At 47.6% G+C, this 24,861-nt stretch overlaps 1 long non-coding RNA gene across 3 annotated transcripts in view; it reads left to right on the top strand.

The window, feature by feature from the left end:
• The first annotated feature begins 917 nt into the window (after positions 1-917).
• LOC129785574 (uncharacterized) overlaps positions 918-24,861 on the top strand; it is a 35,571-nt gene continuing 11,627 nt past the window's right edge. For 2 of the 3 annotated variants that reach the window (XR_008749697.1, XR_008749696.1), the window contains exon 1: positions 918-24,540. This is a non-coding gene — a long non-coding RNA (uncharacterized LOC129785574). The remainder of the gene's footprint in view (positions 24,541-24,861) is intronic. The other variant, XR_008749698.1, reaches the window with a different exon arrangement.

Raw genomic sequence — 24,861 nt, 5'->3', positions numbered from 1 at the left:
GTGAAATTAGTATTCACCCTCCCTTAATTTCCGCCAGTTCTTCTGTAACCTCATGATGCTTTAACGCTGCGGACAGCTACATTGAGCCGAACCCAAGTGGGAACGGAAGGGCAGGCAGAGCCGGGCAGAGGGAATGTCTTGCTGTTTGCGTGGTGTTAAAGCTGTATGCGGTTACATTAGGCACACATGCATTTCCTGAGCAACTCCCATAATCAGTGACAATGAAGTGGGCTGCTCGCTCACGTACCTGATAAGTTCAATTTAATACCCTTGAAAGCCCAGAGCTGTAGGCAGAGTTGTGAAAGTTATGAAATATCCCGAGTATCCTGACTTTCTGAAAATCTGTGTCTAATATGATTGTGCCTGAGTGCATTTGTGTGAAAAAACCTCACAAAAACGTAGGATTTGGCATTCAGTATTGGCTAGCGTCTCTTGGCTAGTCTTATTAAGTCCTTCATTTAGGATTGCATCAATGGTGTAAAGCAGAGCAAAATTGTTATGACTATGAATGATTTTTGATCAGTTAGCAGAGTTTCTGATTAAAAAGCTGTTTTACAAGGGGGAAGATGTAACCTGCCAGCGATGCACTGCAGCCCAGTCAGGCTGGGCAATCACCTTGCTCACACCCAGGGCCATTTGGCTACTCTCTCTGCTGTTAAACTGCTGTGTCATTTCTTAAAAACACTGTCCCTGCTGCCTGCCGTGGTCCCTTGGCAGGGAGCAGGAGCTGGGCAGCCCTGCCTTCACCCGATAAAGCATGGGCTTTCCGTTGGTTGGGCGGGCAGGGAGGAAGGAGGACGTGTGCTTTATCTTCCTTCCTCCAGCACTGTGTGGGAGTGCACTTTTTTTTTTTTTCAATATTTTTTTCCCCCCCTAAATATAAATGAAGGCTGGGTTTTAGCGTGCAGGAGCTGGCGAGCTTCCAGGAGCACACCCTAGGCTCCCACCCCAGCCAGCCAGTGAGCCCTGGGACCTCTGGCTGTGCCACGTGGGAGGTGAGGGTGCAGCTCCTGGACTGGCTGTCCCGGCTGCTAGTTTTATCCTGGTAAAATTATTATTTCTTATTTATTTCTTATATATTTATATCTTATACATTTATTATTTCTCTTTCATGATGCAGGGAGCAAGGCATCGTCTCCCAAATAATATCTTGGGTACCCATGTTGGATATCTCACAGCTTCTGGCATGGTTACGGGCTGAGCACAAACTCCCAGACCCTCCAGCCTTCCTATGCCCACCCAAAGGGGTACAGGCAGCTTCTGCCTTTGCTAAACAGGTGGAGAACTATTGCAGTTTGGGGTGGGGGGTGTGTGGTAATTGTACTGATTCAGAAGCATTTAACAAATTGAAATGTCATTCTGCTCTATGCCTTTTTATTTTTTCCTGTTCCAGCTACAATGTCAAGTAACTAATGAATGCAACATGATGCGGTATTAGGTTTAAAGCAGTATTTTCCTGTTGCTGTTCCTTACATGTTGGTCACACCCTTAATGATCTTCATAGGAAATATTTACTTTGAGGAGTTTGGTTCTAAGTATGCCAAGTGATCAAAACCAGGCAAGGCATGGTTTGCTCTCATATGACTTCAGTTTTTCCTGGAAAGAAACGGGAACAAAATAAAAATCTTACTTTCAAAATTAATGCAAATCAGCTTGAAAATCATCTTTTCCCAATAAATGAACACTCTGTTCTTTCTCAGGCAATCCAATATTAACTTTTATGGGAATAGAAACTCAAGGAAGAATAAATACTGTGGAAAAGTGAGGTCTGTAATGGTGGTGCTGGTAGTGTCTGGCAAGTGTTAATGCATAGTGTACATACGAGTGTTGTATATATATCCTTGCAGCTACCAGTTTCGAGCTGTTCTGAAACTGGGATCTTGATGCTGAGAAGGGAGAAATAAACATCCATGCAAAGCTTTCTTCTTAGTGCAGTCCCCAGTTTAATATCCTCAAGTCTTTTTAAGTAAGCAAAGATGCAGCAGCCTCATACATTGGATATTGCTCAAGGTGGAAAATTGCCCCACTGCTTCTTATTACTCCTATTGCCTCACCCAGATTTGTTACAGACTGAATTTCAAAGAAAACCATGCCCACGTGAAGGTATATGTGTAATACAGATTTACATTGCTGTGCGATGTAGCCTCTGTGTGCTGTAGAGACCAAAGGCATGTGATTTTGTCAGGCCAAAAATTTCTACCCATGGCAAACCCTTGATGCTGCGTGGCCTGGGGAGTGGGGATGACTCCTTCATCACTCTGTCATCAGTCTGCGGCTAAACAGTGACAGAAATGCTTGGACAATTTTTCTGTTACTTTATTTGGATGTTTTTCTTTACAAGTCTTGGTTTATTATGCCTAGTACCTTGCTAACCCTAAGTCAAACATGCAAGAGTAGGGATTGCCGTAAGAAATCTCTTAGAAACAATCTACACTGACTTTTTTATTTTTACACTAAAAAATGTCAATGTCAAGGTCTAATAACTGGCACGAGGAGCGGGGGCCATGCACAGCTCACATTACTGACACAGCTCAGCTGGCACCGCTTTCCAGATCCGCAGGCCTTGCCCAGGTGTCCTGGCACAGGCAGGGAAGGGGTGGCGCAGAGCTGCTCGTCGAAAACCACTATGGGTCTGGGGGTTTTCCCAAGTGTTTTTTTTTAAACTTTTTTTGGTCCCTATGCCCAGATCCCAAGGTCTTTCCTTTGAAGCCCACCTTGCTGTTGCATACCACACATGCACATTTACACAGCCAGGCGCAGCACAGCACCTCTCCTGGCTCACCTGCCAAAAAGAGACACAGATTTTGGCCATGTGAGGAAAAACCCTGTCTTTTTTTATCCTGGAAATACTGCATACACTATTCTGTTTGGGTCATTGCTCAGCATCTGTGCATAAATGTTCAACAATTTTTTTTTAAAAAAACAAAGGAAATCCTTACGCAAAAATAAATAAAAAAAAGGCCTGCATCACTGTGGGCTTATGTTCAAGAGAATTGTATTGGTAAACTAAACTATAAAGCATGGATGTTTTAGTTATTCCAGCCTAAGAGCTATGAATTTGAAACTGCAGAGTTAAGGTTAGACATGACAAAGTAAGAAACAACTGAGTTGCCAGAAAATCCTTTGAATGCTTCGTGGTACTGTCATCAGCAGGGAAACCACCTTGTGTATCTTCAGGGTCATCTTAGCAGCTTTATGCCATGCAACTGGAAAGGACCAGAGGGGTGAGAGGGTCGGCACGGCCTCGTGCAGTTTTGGGGTCTCTCGGAGCACCTGGGGTGCTCAGATCCCAGCTTGCTCCAGCCATGCAGATCACATTGCACCATGAGGGTGCCACCCCTACTCTTACAGCTAACCTGCAGGCACCATTAAAAAAGATGTAATGTTACTACTTTGTGGTGATTTTGGAGTAGAGGTCTCAGCCCTTAGAGTTTTCCCACTCTGTCAGCCTGCTCTGTCTTGTGTTTTCTTGTGGGAATATTGGATAAAACTCTTTTGAGCTAAACCTGCAGCACTGCAGCGCCTTTCTTTCCTGTTAGCACAGTCTCCTGTGCTCACACATTTGTTCCCTACAGATATGCCAGGCAGAACTCACAGTCTTGTCCAGACAACTGCCCTAAAGGCAGGCAAGCATGCCATGCATGTGCATATACACTTGCAAAGTATTGTTTACATCACTTTTTGCAACTTTTTAGGCAGTCATGGCAGTGGCTTGGCTCTCTGGGGTGGCTGCGCAGAGGGATGTGTGCGTGTGCCAAAGAAGCGTGGGTACCTCTGGCCTTTCCCAGCCCGTAAAATATATGGGCTATTGCTTAAAAACCTTTAATGATGCTTAATTAGCTTCTAAATTCCCAACATTTAATTCAGATGCTAATGTTTCTTTGCTGTCGTGGTATCTGGTAACAGGTAAGACATGGATTAATCCCACCTAGGGCTGCTGCAGGTGATGCTGGGGGTGAGAGGGGAGGGCTCAGAGGAAGCCAGAGGAGCAACCACGGTGCCCTCGCAGGGTGAGGGTGGCCGTTGCCTGTCCTGGGAGGTGAGAACTTGGGTTTTCTCTTGGTGTCCTTGGCACTATCTCATTCACCCTCCAGCCTGGTAGGAAAACTCATTGAACAAGGGGTCGCAGTATTGACTCTACTTTGGGGAATGAGCGAGCTTTAAATGGTACTTCTCGGTTACAACTTACTATTTGTATGTTATTTATAAATAATCAATAAAGCCATGCAGTTAAACACGATAACAGAAATTGTGTAAGGACAGCAAGCATTGAGTTTTGGTTTCCACCAGCGTACTGGAACGTGCTTCTCCCAGCAGCTCATGAAGAACTTTGCTCCTTCTGCCTCCACAGCACATCAGCTCGACTGAGACAGGTTGATCTTTGTCTTTGCTGCTGAATAATGAGGCAAGGAATGTGTTCAAGCTGTTGAGTAAACCACCATCATCTGTAAGAGATTTCCCATCCTTGTGCCTTAATGGTCAGGACAAGTCTTTATGGGCTGGTCTTATGCTTGCTGGGAACATGTTGATCTTCATCTTCGTCTGCTGAGCTGTTTTTTTTAGAAATTAAGTTGAGTTTCTTTCACTTTTTTATTTTTATTTTATTTGTTACTAATAAATTATTCATCAGTCTTGTGGCAACTGGAATTTTATATGCATTTTACCTGTTTACTGATCCTTGAATTCCTGTGACGCTATGTACCATGTCTTGTTTGTTGCTGGGCTGCAGAGACAGAGGTTCCAGGGATGCTTTGACATATACCAACACGTCATGTGCCCACTCCATCACTTTGGACCTGGGATCAATTCACAAAACACTCCGGTTTGATTTTGGGAATGGTCAGGGCCTTTCCAAAGGGATGTCTTTCCTCTTAGGGCAGGGGGGCCACATCTGGGGGAAATCCACCACCCCAACCTTGCTCAAACTCTCTTCTGCAATGGTCACTGTCCCCATCTTGGGGCCTCAGCATCGCCAAATTGCTGGGAAACCTTCAGCCAATGCCTGGGAGCTCTGCAAGCCCTGAATAACTGCCCTGTCTGTATTTATTTTGAAGTACCACACTAGTGGCCCTTCCCAGACAAAAACTTGCTGACGGGATGGGCCTTCAATGAGTGGCACCTGCAACAAATTCCAGCCACGGGTGCAAGAATCGCTTTGTAGGCTGAAGCTTGGGAAGTAGTTTGAAGAAATCCCAACCACCTTACAGCTCAGCAGCCCAACGGTTGCTGACGAAAATACTGACAGCTCTGTTTTATTTGCAGTCCCTCTCTGAAGCTTCCTGGTTTCTGTTTCATATGGATTAGGGAGTACTCGGCACGCTCTTTTCACCTCCTGCAATTTTGTTGCTCAGCTACACGCTGCCCGAGTTCGAACCCCGCCCGGGAATCTGCTGTGTCCCCACTGTCCTGCCTCCCCTTGGGGCTGTCACTACACCAGCTGCCTTCACATTTGTCTGTCTTAAATCCCTGCTGTTTGCAATCTCACATGAGTTGGCACGGTGCTGGTATACCACCACCTTCTGGTAGCACCATGGGCAGCTGTAGCAGGGAGCCGGGCGTGCGGGTGCAGTGGTGCTGGACCATGCTGCAGCATCCTCAGGCAGGCGCTGAGGGTGGCATGAGCACCCTCCTCTTGGGTCTGTGTCTGAGTGAGCTTCCAAGCTCTGCCCTGCCTTTCTTAACCTTTATGGCCCTAAATTCATCTTTTAGTGAGTTTTCTGCCATTGACTTCATAGCATCACAGCCTGGTTTGGGCTGGGAGGGAGCTGACAGCCCCCCGAGCCCCAACCCCCGCCAGGGGCAGGGACACCTCCCACCAGCCCAGGTTGCCCCCAGCCCCGTCCAGCCTGGCCCTGAGCACCCCCAGGGATGGGGCACCCACAGCTGCTCTGGGCAGCCTCTGCCAGCGCCGCCCTCACAGGGAAGAATTTCTTCCTAATATCTGATCTAAATCTAAAATTTACCTGGCTTCTTTACTTGCTTTTCCCTGGGTGGAGACGTCCACTATTTCTCTGTGCTGTGTGGAGCTTTTCAAGAGATCCCTATGCTATTTGCAAAATAGTGTGCAGTTTAATTTTATTAGATTGTCGATAAACCAGCAGGGCTTAATTACACACCAAAATTATCTAGACTTGAAAGCATGGCGATCACTCCCTTGTTCTCCTGAGCTGTAACTTAATGCAAAACCCTCTGTCGTTCTCCATTTTCTAGTTCTTTCATTCATTCCTGCTGAGTAATTAAAAATGGCTTATAAATAAACACTGGGAATGATTTCCGAAATGTTCTGTATTTACTTGCAAGGCTGGTACTTCTGTCATTGGCCCACTTAAATGATTTTGAAAGATTGTATACAGGTTCCTTTTACAATGTATTTGAAGTTTGTAATCCTGCTTAAATACACAAAAATAGGAAGGATTAACAAACTGCCACACTGAGGCCAAAAGAAGACAGAGCTAAAAGCAATCAAGGAGCAGCCTATCAGATATGTGAAATAAATTGGGGGAAAAGTGGAAAACTGTCAACAAAAATAATATGTTATGGATCCTCAAGCCTTTGTGTTTATGCTAGAGGAAGCCTAAAATAATCTGTGGTTTCTGATGCTTGATTTAGTTTTCCACAAGCCTAATTAACACCAGATTAAGTTTGCTGCCACTATAGTTTATTGCTGAGACTGACAAATACTTGCTGTTTATTTGTTTTCTAAAAAAATGACTGGAGGCAATAACAGTATGACACAGTTAATAAGTTTGAAAACAATGCTATAAAATTCATTTTTATAAACTTAGTCTTTAGGAAAAATCCCCGTGACTTTCCGTATTAAATTCTGACCCTACAGTCCTTGGGAAGGAAAAAATCCCACTGATTGAATGTCCCACTGATTTAAGATACAGCCCTGTGAGTTAAGCTAAAAATTAAGCATGTGCCTCAGTGCTTTGCTGAACAGAGATGGACTATACTATATATTTCGATAATTCACATGCTCAGGGGCTTGGCCAGGTGTGGGCCAGCGGTCTGCAGGATGGAGCTGCACAAAGCAAAGACTTACAGACAGAAAATCCAACACCATGTGCATCAACCCGCAATATGGGTGTTTCCTATGAAAAACATCCTGGAGTGGCATCAGCCATTATATGACTCTGTCACTATGTGACTCGCTCACTATGGATGTCACAACATCAGGATTGAACCCGATTCCCAGAAATCCGGGAATACCTGCTACGACCTCGGTGAAATCCCAAATCTGCAATCATTTGTTTATGCAGACGGCTTTGCTCATGCAGAATGACCCACTAAAGTCACCGGGATTTCTGATGCAAGTAAAATTCCTTGCACGGTGTATGCGTGCATCAGAACACCTTGCCATGTCAGAGCCGAGGGCGAGCTCCGCAGGCTGCAGATACGGGCTACTTATGCCAAAAGTTGGCAAAAAAACTTTCCATCCCATCTTCTCATGATTATCCTTGGAAACACATACTCTATCCAGTGGCTTCATTGTGACTCCTTCTGGACACGAGCCAAGCCAAAAGACAGAGAGGCTGGCAAAAACAGATCTGAAAAAGTTACCCAAGTCCTTGGAAACCTCATAGCAAGTCTGAACTGGGCATAGATCAAAATCTGGGCAGGAAGGTGGGGTCTTACAGGGCAGGTCTCCTTGATCCGCATTTTTTGTTCATGACAGGTCAGCAGAGCTAGAATATTTCACAAAAATATAGAAGCAAAGAGCCAGCTCATACTTTTTCTTTCTCTCTCCAGCATTGTGGAAGAAAGCTATTACAGACACGCTGGTGCTCAGGTCTGGGATGTACACCTCTGCCACCTTGGGTAGGTCACTCCACCTCTCCGTGCCCCATTTCTTCATTGAAAACAGGTGGACAAACCTTCTGTGGTGTGGGGTAGTCAAATCCATGCCTGGGATGTGCTCTGTTTTTCCAGTAATCATGTAACAAATATGAGCTCTTTCTCCTGCTGAACACATTTTATTAAGTTCCCCGCTGTGTGGTGTTACCTGACCTGGCTCAAGGAGTTGTCTTTGTTCTCTCCATGCTGATGGAGAAATACAGTGCTGGTGTCCCATGTCCTCACCACATCTGTTCTCAACATGAGCCTTGTCCTGGAACCAGGAGGGTGGCAGTGCTCGGGTTTTGCCTTGTGGGAGGCCAGCGCTACATGACACCGGCCACAAACCCTGTGAGCTCCTTACCCCAGAAAACCCATCTGAAACCTGATCTTCTGTATGTGATATCCACGTTGACAAAAGAAACACCAAGCAAGCAGATAAACAAATCCGGTTTCCCCTGTGCAGGCTTCACCTGTTGTACAGTAGCTCCCTGGCATCGTCTCCATCTTTCTTGTTTGCCTTTGCACCTTTGAGAAAGTCCAATTAGTGTTTTCGTACTTTTTTTTTTTTTCCCCTGAAGCACTGCTGTCATGCTGAGGAAATCATGCATTCACCAAAACAACAAAGCAGCTCACACCCAAATTGCAGATAAAAAAAAAAAAAAAAAGGTGTGGTTTTCTATTTTTCATTTTTCCATTTTTCAATTTAAGTTTCTATGAAATAAGCCTTAGGATGCTTCTCCTGAAGCTACAGCACATGGAAGCCAGTGACCATATGCCATCACCTCTTGCTAAGACAAACCCACTCAGAAATGAGTACCCAGTATGGGGGTAAGGAGGCAAGTGGGGAGGAACAGGGAACCCTAAGGAGGGAGAAACGAATGGCAGGTTGGCAGACCTCAGGCACTGGGCTTCATTTCAAGCCTCCCTGGGGATAGTGAGCTTCAGGTCCCAGTTGGTGGTACCCTGCCAGGAGCCCTGATGTTTCCTGGGGGCTGCACTGTGCTCCTGACAGACCCTCAGCCTCTAAAGAAGTCATCCAGGTTGAGGGAACTGATTGTATCTGTATGGCTAAAATACTAAAATGTGAGCATAGATGGGGATGAACAGGTCAGGCAAATATACCCATTTTCACTGCAAGTCAGAGCCAACATAGTCACTGAGTTTTCACCCTTGTGCCTTCATTTCCCCGCAAAGCAAAGGCCAAAATACTCTTGTCTTCGTGCTGACCTGAACCCAGGCTATTTTTGCAAAGGCCGAACAGATAACGTTACTGTGTCATGATACAGCCAGCAGCTCAGCTGGGAGATAAAGAGAAAGTCATAATCCAGCACAAATGTCTGATAAAAAGGGGCAAATGTCAGGATTTAGTGGCTTTCCTCTCTCCTCTGCTCTGTATGATAAATCACGGATGGCAGCAGCTCACCAGACTGTGATGCTGGCTGAGAGAAACCCACCCACCAAGGGACAGTTCACACCTCTCTTCCTGGCCACGAGAAATTGAGATGATGCCTCTGAGCATCCTGCATCTAGATGCTCAAGGACCCACGGTCCCACCTGCAAAATGCCGGTTGAGCCTATCTTAAAGCTAGTGTTGTTGTCTGAAATTCAGCTTTTAAAATATTTCTTTTGCTACAGATATTGCAGCTCCCTACTCCAAATTGCTCTGCAAAGCCCTGATTCAGACCCATGTCAGGGGCAGCCCCAGGCTCACTCCAAAGCCACCATCCTGCCACCAGCCACCCTGAACAGAAAAGGACAGGGCTTGAAGGATCTGTACTGAAATGGAAGAAAAATACTAAAGATTTCTTTTCTTCTAACATCCAATTAACGTCAGGCTAAAAACCTCACTGAAAAAGTGATCACTTTATTTAAGGTGTACTTAGGGAACAGCTATTACAGCACTGCAGTTTATCATACCCTGTAATATTGTTAATTTTGCTATGAAGTGAATAAGGGAGGCTTGGGCTGTAGAGCCATTTGGATTTAATAATACACTTCCATCCTTCTTAGCCCTGATTTCTCAACTAACTGTGCAAGGATTTATCGTTTGCTAACTGTAAGTGAATTACTACAGGGTAACACAATCCTGAGCTGAAGGCAGAGGAGGGATGATGTCTTTCATATGGCTGGGGAGACCCACAATGGGCTGGGGCTGCATCTGCAGGTGGCTCCTGAGGCAGGGGACACCATTTCCTCCAAGGCAAGGGAAAAAGACATGAGAAGCCCTTTCTAGGCATTTAATACAGTGCAAAATGCAAGTGTAACTTAAATTTAAAAAGTTATTATTTTGAAATGTCTTTCAGAGAGAAAATGCCTGATGTCCTGAGCGGATGGCTCTGCAGGGCTTTTTTCTTGAATATATTTTCTAACAGTGCAGTACACGCTGAGTTACTCTGCTCTTTACCCTCCCTCTCAGCTCCTAAGCCGCACTCCATGGCTTGCTCGTCATGTAACAGCAGTTGCCCCCCTTTCCAGATGCTGCATCACGCAAGGGAACAGAACCACAGTCTCCTCCTGCTGCTTCTTCCGTAGGGAGCTGCAGGGCCGGGGCGGTGCTGCCGCTGCTGAGGACCGCAGGGTACAAGCAGGACCCAAGCCTCACCGAAGCACCACGTTTTGAAAACCCACGCTCCTGTAGCTGCCTCTGCTAAATATTTCAGTCGCGTTTATTCATCAGCTTCAGAAGAAATGAGTGGCTGAGCCATAGAACAGAATTAGAGGGTGTTTCCCTGGGCTTTGGATGAATGCCTGTGTTTTAAACCTCCTTGCCATCTGCCATGGAGGACAGGGCTGCTCGGGGCAGGGGTCAGTCCCTGCTGGTGTTGGAGGGGCATTTGGTTTGAGGGGACGGCATGTGGGCACTGGCTGGTGCAGTCTTGTTGCTTTCCTGGGCCATCACTGGCAATCTGAAGCACTTAGCATCCCTGCCTGCTCCCCAGGGCAGAGTAGGAAGAGGTGTCATGTTTGAACTGTGGGCAGGTACCTCCTCGGGCTGCCCTGTCCTCCTTCCTCACCTGGTGTCTGCATTATTTCTGGACGACTGCCTCCCTGCTATCACTTCATCAGCTGCACAGCTGCAGCCCCAGGAAAGCCTCCCCTCTCCTTCCCTCCCCTCCCTGCCGTCCTGCGCACACCGCCGCCGCTCAGCGGGCCTTGCGGACTAGGGATGGCTTAAACCCTGTTTTGAAGCAGGCAGAGGAGCAGGGAGGGTAATGGGTGTTCTCGGGCTTGGCTGGGATAGAGCCCGGCAGGGAGAGAAATCACCCTGCCGATCTGTTAGCTATATTTAATATACATCAGCGGGACCACAGCGGGAAGGCAGCTGTGGAAAGTGCTCTGCCTTCCTGCAGCCCCTGCACCAGCTCTGCAGCCACCCTCCCCCTGCGCTGCTTCGGCTTTGTCTCCCTGCCAGGCAAAGCAAAGCCCAGAGAAGCCCGACCTCGTCTTTTCCCACCTGAGGCTCTGGCATGGAACTACAGATTAGTGACTCTTCTTTTTTCTCCCATATTTTCTGAAAACAGCCACTGAGATGTGACCTGATGCCGGGGTCCCAACTGTGTCTGTTACTTCCAGGCGTAAGTCAGCCAGCCGGGTGGCGGCTGTGAGCTCAGCAAGGTTACTCGCTGCTGTGCACCATGCCGGTGCTGCTGCCTCCTCAGCCTGACCAAAACTTAGAAATGGAGCGGGTAATTGATGGCATTTTGGAGCTCACATGTCCAGGTGGCTCATGAGCTTCCTGGGGTTCCTGAGCTGTTTCACAGCCCCCGGGACTCTCCAGGTTCTCACAAGTAATAATTTACACCCAGGAACCGTGAAGCACAGAACTGAAATGTCTCCTTTGCTTCGGTGCAAACCTCTGTGAATCGGTACTTTTTCTTCCCTTTACTCCTTTCCCCATTTCCCCCAGTCCCCTCTTCTGCTGCTGCTGCAGAGCTCGGCGTGCTCTCCCTCAGGGGGCACGTGGCAGATGATCCACTGTTTTGGGTCCATCCACAAGGGACATTCAGCCCCCGAGTCAGCAGAGAGGTCCTTCGGAGCACGGTGCCCGGCAGCCCCGCGGCAGTGGGCTGCAGCCCCATGTCTCCGAGCACCCACTCCCACCTCGGGGAGACAGTGGTGGCTGCGGCTGAGGCCAGGCTGTGCACCCTGGCTGCTCCACGGCACCTGCAAAGCTCACCCCACGCAGGTGGCTGGCACCAGGGCTTTGCCACGGGGTGGCTTTAAGGCAAAGGAGATTTGGCAGCTATTCAGCTAAAGCGAAATCCAGGTCAAAGTCGCTTGCTTCTGCTAATCCTTCTCTGTCATATCGAGGGATCACACATTGGGAGAGCAGGACTGAGATTTTTGTGAGCACCAGGAGGTCAGCTACACCTCGGATAAAAATTGTGTGTTGCGGAGCGACACATTTTATGGGACAACATCACACAGAGACCCCCTCATGCAGATCTTCCAACCTAATGTCACTTGTCCCCTGCCATCCATTGTACAAAACGATCTTTCTGCTCAAACTTTCTCTGCTAATTGCCATGGAAATTTGATAATTTCATCCTAAAGGAGAGTTGAGGAAAACTCAGGAAGAGCTCCGATTACTGAAAACTGGAAAAAATTAATCTTGATTAAAGCACTTCCCCCAGGAAAATAAGGACCTCCTGAACTTTGCAGAGAGCTGATTGCTCGGAAGCTGTTCTTCAGGCAATGTTGAACTGTACTTCTGCCAGGTTTTCCTGCAACATTATAATAAAAGAATCTCACCATCACAAGGCAGAAGAAAAAATGTCTTTAGAGGTGTAATTTAGTGGGCTATTGGCAAGACCTTGCTTCAGTTCCCTCCTAAGGGAAAGTGCCAAAATAGGCATATTACCCTCCAAATGCATAATGGCTGTAAAAATGCCTGTCAGCTGTCAGCGCCCATGGAGCTTCTCAGATGGAAAAACAGGACTTGAGCATCAAAGATTTTTTGCCAGCACCAAAAGAAGGAGCAAAAGAGAAAATGGATTCTTGATTTGGCATTTTTAAGATGAGGAGGCAGAAGTCCTTTTCAAAAGATCAAAGTAGTGTGGATTTCTGTGTTTTCTGGCAGGTCGATTCCCTCTAAGGTAAAAGAGGATTAGGAAAGGAAGTGCTACAAGTCTGCTGCACAGCATTGAAGCCCACCTGGAGTTTGTATTTAAAACAAAATTGTTTAGTTTAGGTTTGTTATTTTAATTTCATTTAATTCCATTTCATTTTACTTTAGTATTTTATTTTATTAATTTCACTTAATTACTTACTTCAATTAAGTATTCTTCATATTTCCTTTGAGGCATACATTTGCCTAGCACTTTACCGAGTACTTGTGGTGGTGGCTTTTCCCCGGCACACGCAGCATCCCGGCGGTGTCCAAACCTTTACACCTCGGACACGGATCCGGTGGAGCGTGCCCGTGTGTTTTTACCCTTGCCTATCTTGTTCCCGCCCACTCTCAAACTTGGCGCTACAGATGCTTACAATTATCTGCAGATGCAGAATGCGAATGCAGATTTTTGGTTACAATTTGTACCCCCTAAAATTGTCCTTTTGAAGACCTGTCTCCAAATTTCTCCAGGCTTTCAACACTCTATTTATTTAGCAATTGACTCGCCCCGTAAGAGAGCAAACATCACCCTTGCTCCCAGCCCCTCTCAGCAAAGAAGATTTATTGCATTATTATGCAGAAATGTGCTAGATTTGCTGGGAGGGAGAGGATGTGCCTGGCTGCAGCAACCTCAAGGTCAGTTTGCCCTTGGATTAGGGATGGACCTGCCCTGGTCCTCCCAACCTGCAGAGAGGACCTGAGGACGCAGCAGAGCAGTAGCTGCTTTTCTCAGCTAGCATAGGGAACTCTCCCAAGCCAGGGTGGTTAAACCAGCAAATTATTCCACCTCTTTGGGAGCTATTTCTGCAGGGAGCCTCACGCTGTTGTGTGGTCGCTTCCATGTGGATTTTGCTGCAAGACTCCATTGCTTCTCCTCCTTCCAGCTGCTTTGGAGACCAGGACAAAACGATGGAGAAGAGCACGTACAAGCAACAGGAGCCCATTTCCATAGCTGAAACTGGTACTGGAAGTGAGCATCCATGCAAAACCCAGCACCCCACGTGCTCCAGAGCCCTGCTGGACTGGTGATGGGGTTCATTTTGGTCTATTCTGAGTGGGATGCAAATCTTATTGCCAGGTCATGGTCTGCCATTGCTTCACAGGAGACGTGCTTGCATGCTGCTGCTCAGCAGAGCCCCACATTTCTCAAGAATGTGTTACAGCTTATGGTATGGATCTTCACAGCACAACCCCGCTTTCAGCTGCAGGGGCTTGCGAAGGGTTTGAAAAATCCTGCGTGCTGCCTCTGATGTGGATGAAGCACCAGCAGAAAACCACACAAAGCTCCCAATGAAACAATCCTGTCAGCCAGGGCTGCTCAGATGGTGTCAAATCGCTGCTGCAGAAAAGGGAAATAACTGAAAAGGTGAAGATTTGGTCCAAGTAGGTGCACATCCAGAGTGGGAAACTCTATACGAGGTCTTGGCAGCACCAGCTTGAGCTCGTGGCAGCCCTTCCTCCAGAGACGTAGTGCAATGACCTAGCTGCTATTAAACAGGCCTTCGAAAGACAAGACAAACCCCAGCTCCTGCCTACCCCAGGTGGTCCCTGTGATCCAACTCATTCTTCACCTCTGCAGCTTGCATTCCTCTGGGTTGGGCTGGTTTGCCATGGGACCATTTGTGGTGGAGGAACAGAGAGAAACCTGCAGCTCCCCGGGGCTCACCACGAGCAGAGCACAACCTCCTTTAGGACTGCTGGCAGGATTTCTGGTGGATGGCTGAGTGGCACCACTCACCCTGGGCTACTTCAGTCCAAGTCCAAGCTGCCTTCAGTCATATTTTCCAGTTGTGCCACAAGAAAGGGAACAGGGACCCCAGGGTGATGGGGAACTGAGGAATGCCAGGAACTGGGATCAGCTTTAGTTTAAATGTGATGTTCATACTCACCAAAACTGGTCGTAAAACATGAAAAGCTGGAACTGCCAACCTTTCCTGCCTCATCAGACCTCAGTCTCAAGCTGCTGGAGAGCAAGTAGAAACAAAACCATGCTTCAACTGTTACTTTACCCCCAAGGAGTTGCCATTTTCTTGTCAACCACAAAATATTTGCACTTTAAAAGTTGTGCCCTGATTCAGCTGGGATCCATCCTCTGCCCTGGCCATCAGGGCAGGACCAGTTCCCCATCCGAAAACCTTCCTCGCTCCCAGCCCAATGGAGGCTTTGTCACACTCCTAGCTCATCACTAAACAAAGCAATGAAAATAGAAGGAAAGCAGAAATCCACGGCCCACCTGATCGAGACCCATGCCCAAGATGCAGAGCCATCAGAGGATCCTCACAGATTCCCTTACCCCAGGGTGCACTTGGTGCCATGAGTGTGTATTTTCCTTTGTGTAACATTTTGCTGAGATACCTGAAGTGGGTGCCATCAGGCTGGATCGCCACTAAACTGGGATGCGTAGATGTGTGTTTGTGCCTACTTCTGTACCGGGACAAGGTAAGCATTAGCTAAAGACCCCATGCGCCAAAATGCAATAACTGGAGAATAATTTCCTGCAGCATCAGGTCTTCTTGCATGAGGTTTGATATATCTAAGAGCAGTTTTTTACCTTTTTTTACCATGCTGTTGGACAAGGTGGGGCTAAAACAGCATGGGTGAAGGGGACATGCCTGCATGGGAAGGCTGGGACCTTCTGCACCCCCTCAGCAGGAGCTCTGTGTCTCCCTTTCACCTATCTCTTTCAACACATTTCCCCTCAGATACTGCAAATCACAAACATCGTCAAGTCCATCCTCTCCTCATGTCCATGACATTGCTTATGGTCCACACTATGGTCCTCAGTGGTGGCTCAAGGTGTCCCACCCTTCTGGGCAGCCCTCCTTTCCACCCACATCCCACTGCACCCCAGAAGGATGTCGCCGAGGGGCCGGTGCTTCAGCCACAGCCGCTTCCCCTGGACTTCATTATATCATTGACAGCAGTCAATATCTCCCTGCCTAGGAATGTATTTACTTATAGGCACATAAGTAATTCATTTATAAAATTGAATTATCTGACTAGGGAGATTGTGTGTTTTGATTGTGTAGCAGTACTTCTGAAACCGACTTAAAATTGATAAAAGCCAGATGGGAAGCGGAAACAGTCCATTTCATGACTCTTTAAACGTTTAAGTTGGTTAACCCTTGTACTGCACAATTTTTGAAGTTGGGGTGTAGTGTGGAAGCAATTTGTTGGTGCGTTCTCAGGATGCAAAGTGGGCTGTAAGTGCCGAGGGGGAAAAAGAAGTCTCTGCAAGGACTCTGAGTAGGAAAAAACACAAGAGTGATGTTTCAGCTGGGGAGCTGTTACAGCTAGAAGAATTTTGAAGAGAAGGGGGACAAATCCTGACAAAAGGGTGTTTGGGTCCAGGGAAGGTTCTCGAGGGTGTGAGATGAGCAGTAAATCACCGGGGCAGCCCTGGCCAGGGCTCACACGGGAATGGCAAAGCCCAGCCCGACCCTCCTGGCTCTGCTGCAGCTCCCTGGGGTGTTACAGACACCCAGGAGGTGGCACGGAAATCACGTCGCCGAGAAGCCGACCAGAAACACGAGTGAAGTCAGCCCATCTGCATCCTTCTGCATGCGAATGGACAGCAGAGCTGTGAACAGGAGTTTATTTTGCTTTAATTATGTTTCAGTCATCAGAGAAGTGAGGAAGAGAGAAGGCACGTGAGGAATATCCTCCAGGGCTGCTTGCTTGCGGGGCAGCACGAGTCCAGCACCTCTGGTTTGTGCTGTGAAGTCTCACCAGTGCATACAAATGGAGCAAATCCACAAACTCCTTTTATTTCCCTGTTCTATCCTTTTTATTGTGGTTTTTTTTTTTTTAAATATTCTATTCCCGTTTGCTGTCAGAGAGTGTTCCCCCGTGGTAGGCTGGATGCTGCCATGGGCTGGTGCATAGACTGTGTATGGCATAAAATCCCACCTCGGCCAAGCAGGACTCAGCCCTAAATCCAAACCTTTCCAAAATATCTAGCGATACAATTAAAAACCTGCCTCAAATTCCCTAATAATTAAGGAAGAACATGACATGACTGGACCATCTTTTATATCCGCAGCTGAAGGGCAGGAGGCGGATGCCGGGACACATCTGCATCGAATCCCCACGCCATCTCTGTTAGCAATAACCTCCGCAGGTGCTGGGGGTTGTGTTGTCTTCGCTGCTCACTGCATCACCATATACATGCCAGATCTCTTCCCTCCGTGAGAAGCCTCTTAAATTAAATTGCCTTTAATTGGTTTACAGTTCTGCTTCTGCTGCGTTCGCATATTGGAAAATCGAAAGCTCTCCAGACCGAAATACTTTACGATCTCGGTTTCCATTTCGCTAATATTTTCCAAGCTGGTTTCCTGTTTTCCTGTTGCCAAAAACACACATCGGCAAAGAGTAAAATAATTCACATACCAAGTATTTGAAACAATTGTTCCTGCCCAGAAATTAGTGAAAACCTGATACTTTTTTTATCAGCAGACCCCACTGTGATCCTTGCTCTCCTAGCAGATGGATTTTTATCACCGTTTATTGGCGCAGGAGGAAGCCTGATGCTCATGTGCCTTCCCGGGTTTTGGGTCCATAACTGGAATACCAGGGTCTGCTTCACTTTGTGAAATAAAATTTTTCAGATCCCAGCAGAAGTGGGTGTTCTGTTCTCATCAGTTCAAAAATATTTCGTTGTAGGGCAAAAATAACAGGGAAGCTGTCAAAGGGCAGGCAAAGGGCTCTGGGACTGGAAAATTTTGCCCTGTCTAGAGTTACTGCTTTCAGGGCTCAATTCAGGAGAAAAAAATTGTGGTATTGTGAAAGGCCATGAAAGGAAAAACCTTTTTACTGGGGCACAAAGCCAAGGCAACTTAGCAGGCTCTGCATCTTGCACATCCTGACATTTTCTATGTACTTAAGCTATTAAGCTGCCTGTGCCCCGACCGTTCCTTCCCTGCAGCTCCGAAGATGCAAATGTGGGAGTTAAGAGCTTGAAGTTTTGAAGAGCTGATGATTAAAATCTAGAGGAAATCTTGCAATAGCCCCGTTGGGATTTTTTCCTGCAGCGTGAACCCTGGGGAGATGCTGGTGGAGCGTCCCTGGCTGGCGCAGGCTGCCAGGACAAGTGGCTCGTGGAGTGTTGAGTACTTGGTAAATAAACCATAACTTAAATTCCTACAAATCAGCTGCTCTGTGTCAGGGATTTGACAAATGGAAACATTTTCTATTAGTTTAATTTTTTAAAAAAATATGGGAAAAAAGGTAAATTATTTATGTTTCCTCGGGAGTGGCTATTTTTGTGAAACATTAACTGGTTTTTGAAGGAAAACACAAAAAAGGGAGCGGGGGAATTTTGCCAGGACATGGAAATACTGTATTTTTTCATTTTATTCTTGGGGCTGAGCACTTTGGAGAAGGCAGAGGTAGATTCCCATCTCCTGCCCCTGACCGCAGCCCTGCCTGCCCTGCCCCTCGGTGCGGGGAGTTGGATCGACAAAGAAAACAAAAAAGAGGAAACTATATGTCGGGAAACCCACGTGCCTCGTATCGCCTTTCTCTGCGCAGCTCCAGTCGGTTTGGACATGGGTTGCAGTGGGTGAAGCAAGCTTTCCCAGGGCAGCAGGAGAACTGGCTATAGCATAAGGAAAAGAAAAGAAAAGAAAAGAAATGCATTAAATTAAAAAAATCAAGAAGCAAGTGATGGCGTTTGCTGGTCAGTGGCCACCTCTGACAGAGCCTCAACATGTAATATTAGGGTAGGTGACTGATTTGGGACAAATATAACCCAAAACTGATGCCACTTCACCTCCTCCAGCCTACTGCAATAATCAATACGGCTTTAGAGGAAAAGGCAGGCAAAATCCAGGTTGGTCCTACGGGGGTTTCATGGTAATTTTTGTTTGACTGATTAAATTTAATGGAGTTAACTCTAATTTACACGAGCAAACCTGGAATCAGTAAGAAAAAGACATAAAATAAGGATGGGGAGAGGGAGAAAATATATACTTTCAATTAATCATATAATTTAAATGAATAAATTTAAATAATTTTAAATAGAAAGAGAAGAACTGGCCTAAAAGGTCCACAACATGAATGTACTTTTAGGAAAAATCTGGGCAATAATGATCACCATTTTTATCGCTTGAAGCTCCAAGCACTTACTGTTAATATAATTTGATGAATGAGGATATTGCAGTTTAACATGAAAAACAATAAAAGTTGCTGATGTTTAAAAAAAGAACAGGCAATTAACCCCCAAACATTTCACTGAATTTTGACTGAAGGAATGAGGGAGGAGGAGGAGGGGGAAGAATGAGCCACCCACTCCCAGCCGCATCCCAGCTCCCCTGGCCGGCTGCAGCTCAGGCCGACCCTCCACCACCGGCCCCACGTTCCCTCCCTTTGTTTTCTATTAAACCGAATAGTGTAGATGGTACCGATGTGAAAGAATGTCTTGGAGTATTTCAGCGTACAGCAGAAGCCGCTGTACAAACCCGGCCCTGAGAGCTGAGAGCAGCCGCGCCGCAGCCAGCATTGCCGTGGTTGCTGTGCCTGAACTCACCCTCCCGTTACCGTCATTCTTTTAACGCACCTCCCTCCCTCTGCTTGCAAAAGTACTAAATCACTCGCTTTGGGAATTAAATCAGAACTATTTTCTTTTCCCTGTGATTTTCTATTGCGTGGCGTAAAATACATGATTTAAGAGCAGTATCTTACTGATTGGTTTAGATAATGTGATTTAAATAATAACTGGTGTTAAATATACCTAGGTAGTCACCAACTCTTAGAGGTAAACCTTTCACCTTCATGCTTCAGGAATGCAATTTATTTTTCTATATTTTCCAGTAAAACTATTCAGCGCAGAAACTGCAAAGAAGCGAGCCCAGCCCCAGGTCTGTCCCTGCCACCCGTCACCACGAGAGCTTCCCTTCCTCTGCACAACCACATCGGCACAGCCGCCTCCTCCTCACTCCGTGCCAGCGATGGCAATGGCACTGCTGAGATGATCTTGTTTAAATTTAAAGCTTGCAGGTCTACTTATTAAGGCACTTTGTCTCAGGCATATGAAATAATTTCTATATGCGAGGGGGGGGAAGAGAGAGAAAATTAATTTCCTTCACCCTGCTCGAATTTCAGAGGAAATTCCATGTTATCACTCTGGAGAGCACCCGCAAAAGAAAACAGGGAGAAAGAAATCTTTTTTTTCTGATCATAAAAATAACCCAACTGAGGTGCTGCTTCCACTCGGCTCAGCAGGATGGGCTGCACATGCGGTCTTGGGGATTCATAGAAAAATAGCGTTCACCAGCCAACAGCAACCAGCGTGGGTTGTATCACCATCCACCACGCTGCCCCTCCGGCCCTGCTCGCCTGCGCCGGGGAGCGCTCACGTTAAACCTCACGAGCAACGAGCATCACGGAACACAGACCGAGTCTCAGATGCAGCAAAACGTGTGAGATGCTGCAGGGAAGCTGCTCTCCCGCAGGACTGGGAGGTAAAGAAAAGCACGGTCTTGCCTCAAGATGGCAGGCAGGAGACTTGGATCCCAGCGGTGATGTTTTATGAGGTGTGTGATAAAAAACTCGACTGTCCCAAAATGTGCGTGGTGCTGGCACCACCCTACAGCCTTGTGTTAGCACCCCCAAACCCCTGAGCCAGCATCCCTGAAACCCATGAGCTAGCATCCCCCAAACCCTGGTGTTAACATCCCCGAACACCCATGCCAGCACCCCCAAACTCCAGTGTTAGCACCCCCACAACCTGATGATATCACCCCTAAAGCCCCGTGTCAGCACTCCCAAACCCTGCTGTTAGCACCCCCTAATCCCAGTGTCAGCACCCCCAAACTCCAGTGTAACCACCCCCAAGCCCTGGTGTCAGCACCCCCACACCCCAATGTTAGCAGGCCCCTAACCCCAGTGCCCAGCAGCCCCACCCCAGCACCAGTACGCCCACCCCAGCGCCAGCACCCCCAGCCCCACGCCAGCCCCCCAGCAGCCCGGAGCGGTGCTGCCAGCCAGCTGTCACCAGCCCTGGCACCCACTGCCACCCCCAGCAGCGTTACGGAGCGGGATGGCAAGGGGCGAGCTGGAAGGACAGAGCTTGCAGAGAAGATGTGCTGGAGGCAGGAGTGTCCGAGGGGATCTTGGGCATTGCCGACCCATGGTTGTATGGACACGTGGAGCCGCTTCTGCCGCTGCTTCTCATTAGAGATGGAAAAAGCCATTACAGCAGCAGGGGTGCATGTCCCAGGGACAGCTGGCGGGCGGCTGCAGCCATCGGGCATTCCAGCGGCTGCACCATGCCCCTGCTTTTTGTTCCCCACTCTGCATGGGCGGCAAATAAATGGCAGCAGCAGCCTGTGCTTTTTGAGGGGGTCTCATTCAGCCCCACAACAAAACCGGAGCTTCGACTGCGGTGCAGACAACAGAAATGGCACACAAGGACCTGGCATGGGTGAAACACCCGTGGGCAAGAGGCGGAATCCATACGGCACACACCCCCCGGCGCAGGGGGATGGCAACAGCCTGGCTCTGTCCTCTCTGGGTGGCAGAGAGCAATGCTGACTGGCGCTGGAAGCCCCGAGACTGGCTGGCAATGAGCTTTACATCAAAAATAAAAATTACCTCAATGAAGCAACGAGCTTATTTAGTGGAGTAGTATTCAAGGTTGAATTCCTGGTTAGAAAGATTACTAAGAATTAAAATACAGGGATTTCAGCTTAAATGCGAGCAAATCTCTTCCCACTGACCTGCCTGCCACCTCCCCTCCCCAGAATATTATTTCTGCAGGAAAATAACTAAGAAGAATGATGTTGAGTCATTCAGACTGCTTACTTTTGACCATGCACAAATTGCTTTTGCTTCAGTCTAACCATATATACTTCTAATTTTTATTATCAGAAAAGCTGGTGTCCACCCCAGTGTGCCTGGCCAAGAGCCACCGGCTCGGGGACGCTCGGCGCAGCGCTCAGCTCCAGCACGGCTTCCCCCCGAGCTTCTGCTCCTGCAATACCGCCCGCTGTAAGGTGGTGGCATGTGGACGGGTGCACAGCGCTTTACATCAGCATTGTAGCATTTTTCTGTGTTTCCATAGTTTTGTTTATTGTTGCCAGTTCATTACAGAGATTTATCGCACTATAAAGTGTGCTCAGAAAGCCTTATGGGCTGCTGGCTAAAGCTGCAGGGTGAGCGTGTCGGAGGGCTCCGCGCGACCTCTACTGAAGTCAAAAGAGAGGAAAAATGTTTGCTGATCCCCTTGCATGGACCTCACTGTATTGCATGCCTTGTCCTTCCCTGCCACGAGCTGGGAAGGAGGACTTGTGAGATGCAGAGGAAAACTCCCTGATGTGTCGCTTCCCATTTGCAGCCGAAGTTCTCTTTTATGGTTTAAAGCACTGAGCATCTTTGGTTTCTCCTGTCACGAGCATTTTCTGCCCCCTGCCAGCAAACCCGGACCTGGGTGCTGGCCTTCCGCATCAAGCTGTGACAGGAAGAGGTCTTTGGAAGTGAACAGATGAATACTGGATCGGGGGACCCCGTTATTAGCCCCTGGAAGTATCCTTCACCCAGGCCCTGGTGCCCAGCGAAGGAGGCAGAGCTGCATGTCACTGGGCGGCTCGCGAGGAGAGTGTCAGAGAGATGCCACCGCTGGGAGCGGAGCCTGGTGCCCAGGCAGAACTCAGTGACATTTGCACAACTACTTCCCAAGGAAACAAATTGCACAAATATACAATTCCAGTTTACAGCTAAGAAAAAAATGACAAAATAAACATCTACTCTGCTTGAAGGACTCTTGGAAACCGTAGGTTGAGCACGATGATGAGCGTTGGCTTCCTGGTGTCCAAAATCCTAACACAGAGCTCTGTGGGAGTCGATTTGGTTATGGAGGATGGAGGAATTGCTAACCCGCGCTCATCGCGTGTCTCCCTGCATTTGAAGATACTGCCTCGGAGTGTTATATTATTTGTTATTAATAACATCCATCGTATGCACCCAAACTGCATCTCATTTCATGTGTCCGACTGTTTGGGCATCGTGTGCCACAGACCATATGGGCCTTGTTTGAAAGCCCTCCGAATCGCAGGGGTCCATGTGCAACTGATAAAGGCCAATTTGGGGTGGATGGGAGGGGGGGGCACCGCTCTTCAGGCAAATCCAAGAAGGACGCCCTATATGTTTTCTAAGTGCTAAACCCAAGGGAAATTACTTCATCAAAACCCGATCCAGACCACAGTAATGAAGACTGTGATGTAGCCAGTGTTCAACCATGTTGACTTTACAGTACTGGAATTAATCCATCTGCATTGCAGCTCGGTGAAATCATTTCCAGCCCATAGCGGCTCCGGGGCTGACTTCATCCTTGCAGCCCCAGATGCAGAGCCCTCGGAGTCGGGGAAATTATGGAGAGGACCAAAAGGCTGTTCTCTGCGCACCGTGATGGCTGTCTGTCTTCATGGGGATGTCAAATTTGTTTTAGGGATGATCCGGACCCCACAGCTCCGCGAGGCTTTTTGGTGGCCATGCACAGCATTACGCTCATCTGCTCCCATTGCCGTGCTTCCCGCAGGGCTGGAGACAGGGGGATTTGCTGCTTTGCTCTCCCTCGATGAGATTATTCGATTTTAACCCCTATAAAAATCCCCGGTAATCTTACTGTGACCGTGGGTTATTCAGGGTGCAAATTCAGGCCGATGCTATCAGCTGTATCTCGTGCTTCCTTGGAAAGGTGCTGTGCAAGCACCATGGCTTTCCCCACTGCAATAAGTTCCAGCTGCCATCCTCGCGGCAATCTTTTTATCTTTCAAAGATAGACACTCTGGATATTTTTGTGCTATTTGCACCAGAAAAATGGAAGCGATGAGATGCTCTCACTGTGCGTGCCCTCGTGGGAGCTTATCCCAGCTCATGGAGCATCTCCCTGGGACGTGTGCTCAGAGAAGCTGAGAAAAGCAGAAATTCCTCCAGGTCTGCACGTGCAGTCCACTGCCCACCCGTTTCACTTCCTTTTCCTTCATCCTGTACTTTTTTATTAACATTTTCTCAGTAAAAATGCAATTGCCTGTTTCTTGGTAGTTGCTACACAGCACAAGCACCTTTTGCTTCCCGTGAAAATAAGGAGTTTCTGCAAACACCACCACAAACCCCCTGATTTCGGTGAGGCTTCTTCAATCAAATAAAACCAAAACCCCAATGGGGCTGGATTCTGGCCCCCACGGAAGGCACTTGAAATCCCCAAGCTCTCCCTGTGCCCTGACTGCTGCAGGGGGTGTGATGCCCCGGGGACCCCCAGGAGCTTCCACCACTGGGGCTTGTCCAGCAAGAGGGTCCCCAAGTCAGGCAGCTCTTTGCCCAAGCCTGATGCACTGCTTATCCCTCTGCAACGTGGGAAATTAATGGAAATTCATGGATGCTCAGCTTTTTGAGAAGCTTCCTGAGCTGTTTAAACTCTCTGTGAAAGCAGGATTGGAAAACGTATACAAGGGGGAGCGCCTTAGCTAAGGGAGAGGGCTCTGGACACCGCTGCAGGCGGACAGCACGGTGGGTGCCGCGGTACACGGGCAGGCGATGCCACCTTCACCAGGTTGTCCGCAAGGCTACAGGGTTTAGGAAAAGTGCCAAACGTGAGTATATCCAAAAGGATTTATCAGTCCTTGTATTCTTGCTGGGCTTTTAGCTGTCTTACCTAACCCCTGTCATGTAATTTAATTAAGTTTGTTTAATTTATTTTTTTTTAAAATGCATGTGGGACTAGTAAACTTAATTAAAAAGAAACATTGTTAAGCAGCCTGATACAGCTATAATTTGATTTAAAGTACTGGATGATACCAACATTATAAATGTAAACTGATATGCCTTTTTTTTAAAAAAAGATCTGAATGGAATTTTAAAAACTTCTTCATTTGCAGTGGGCTTTTTGAGCTGGGGTTAATTGTGAACGCTTT

The sequence above is a fragment of the Falco peregrinus genome, chromosome 13, assembly GCF_023634155.1.
Source record: "Falco peregrinus isolate bFalPer1 chromosome 13, bFalPer1.pri, whole genome shotgun sequence".
NCBI lineage: Eukaryota > Metazoa > Chordata > Aves > Falconiformes > Falconidae > Falco > Falco peregrinus.
Note: the sequence above shows the minus strand (reverse complement) of the source record. Positions and strands in the feature narration are given on the sequence as shown.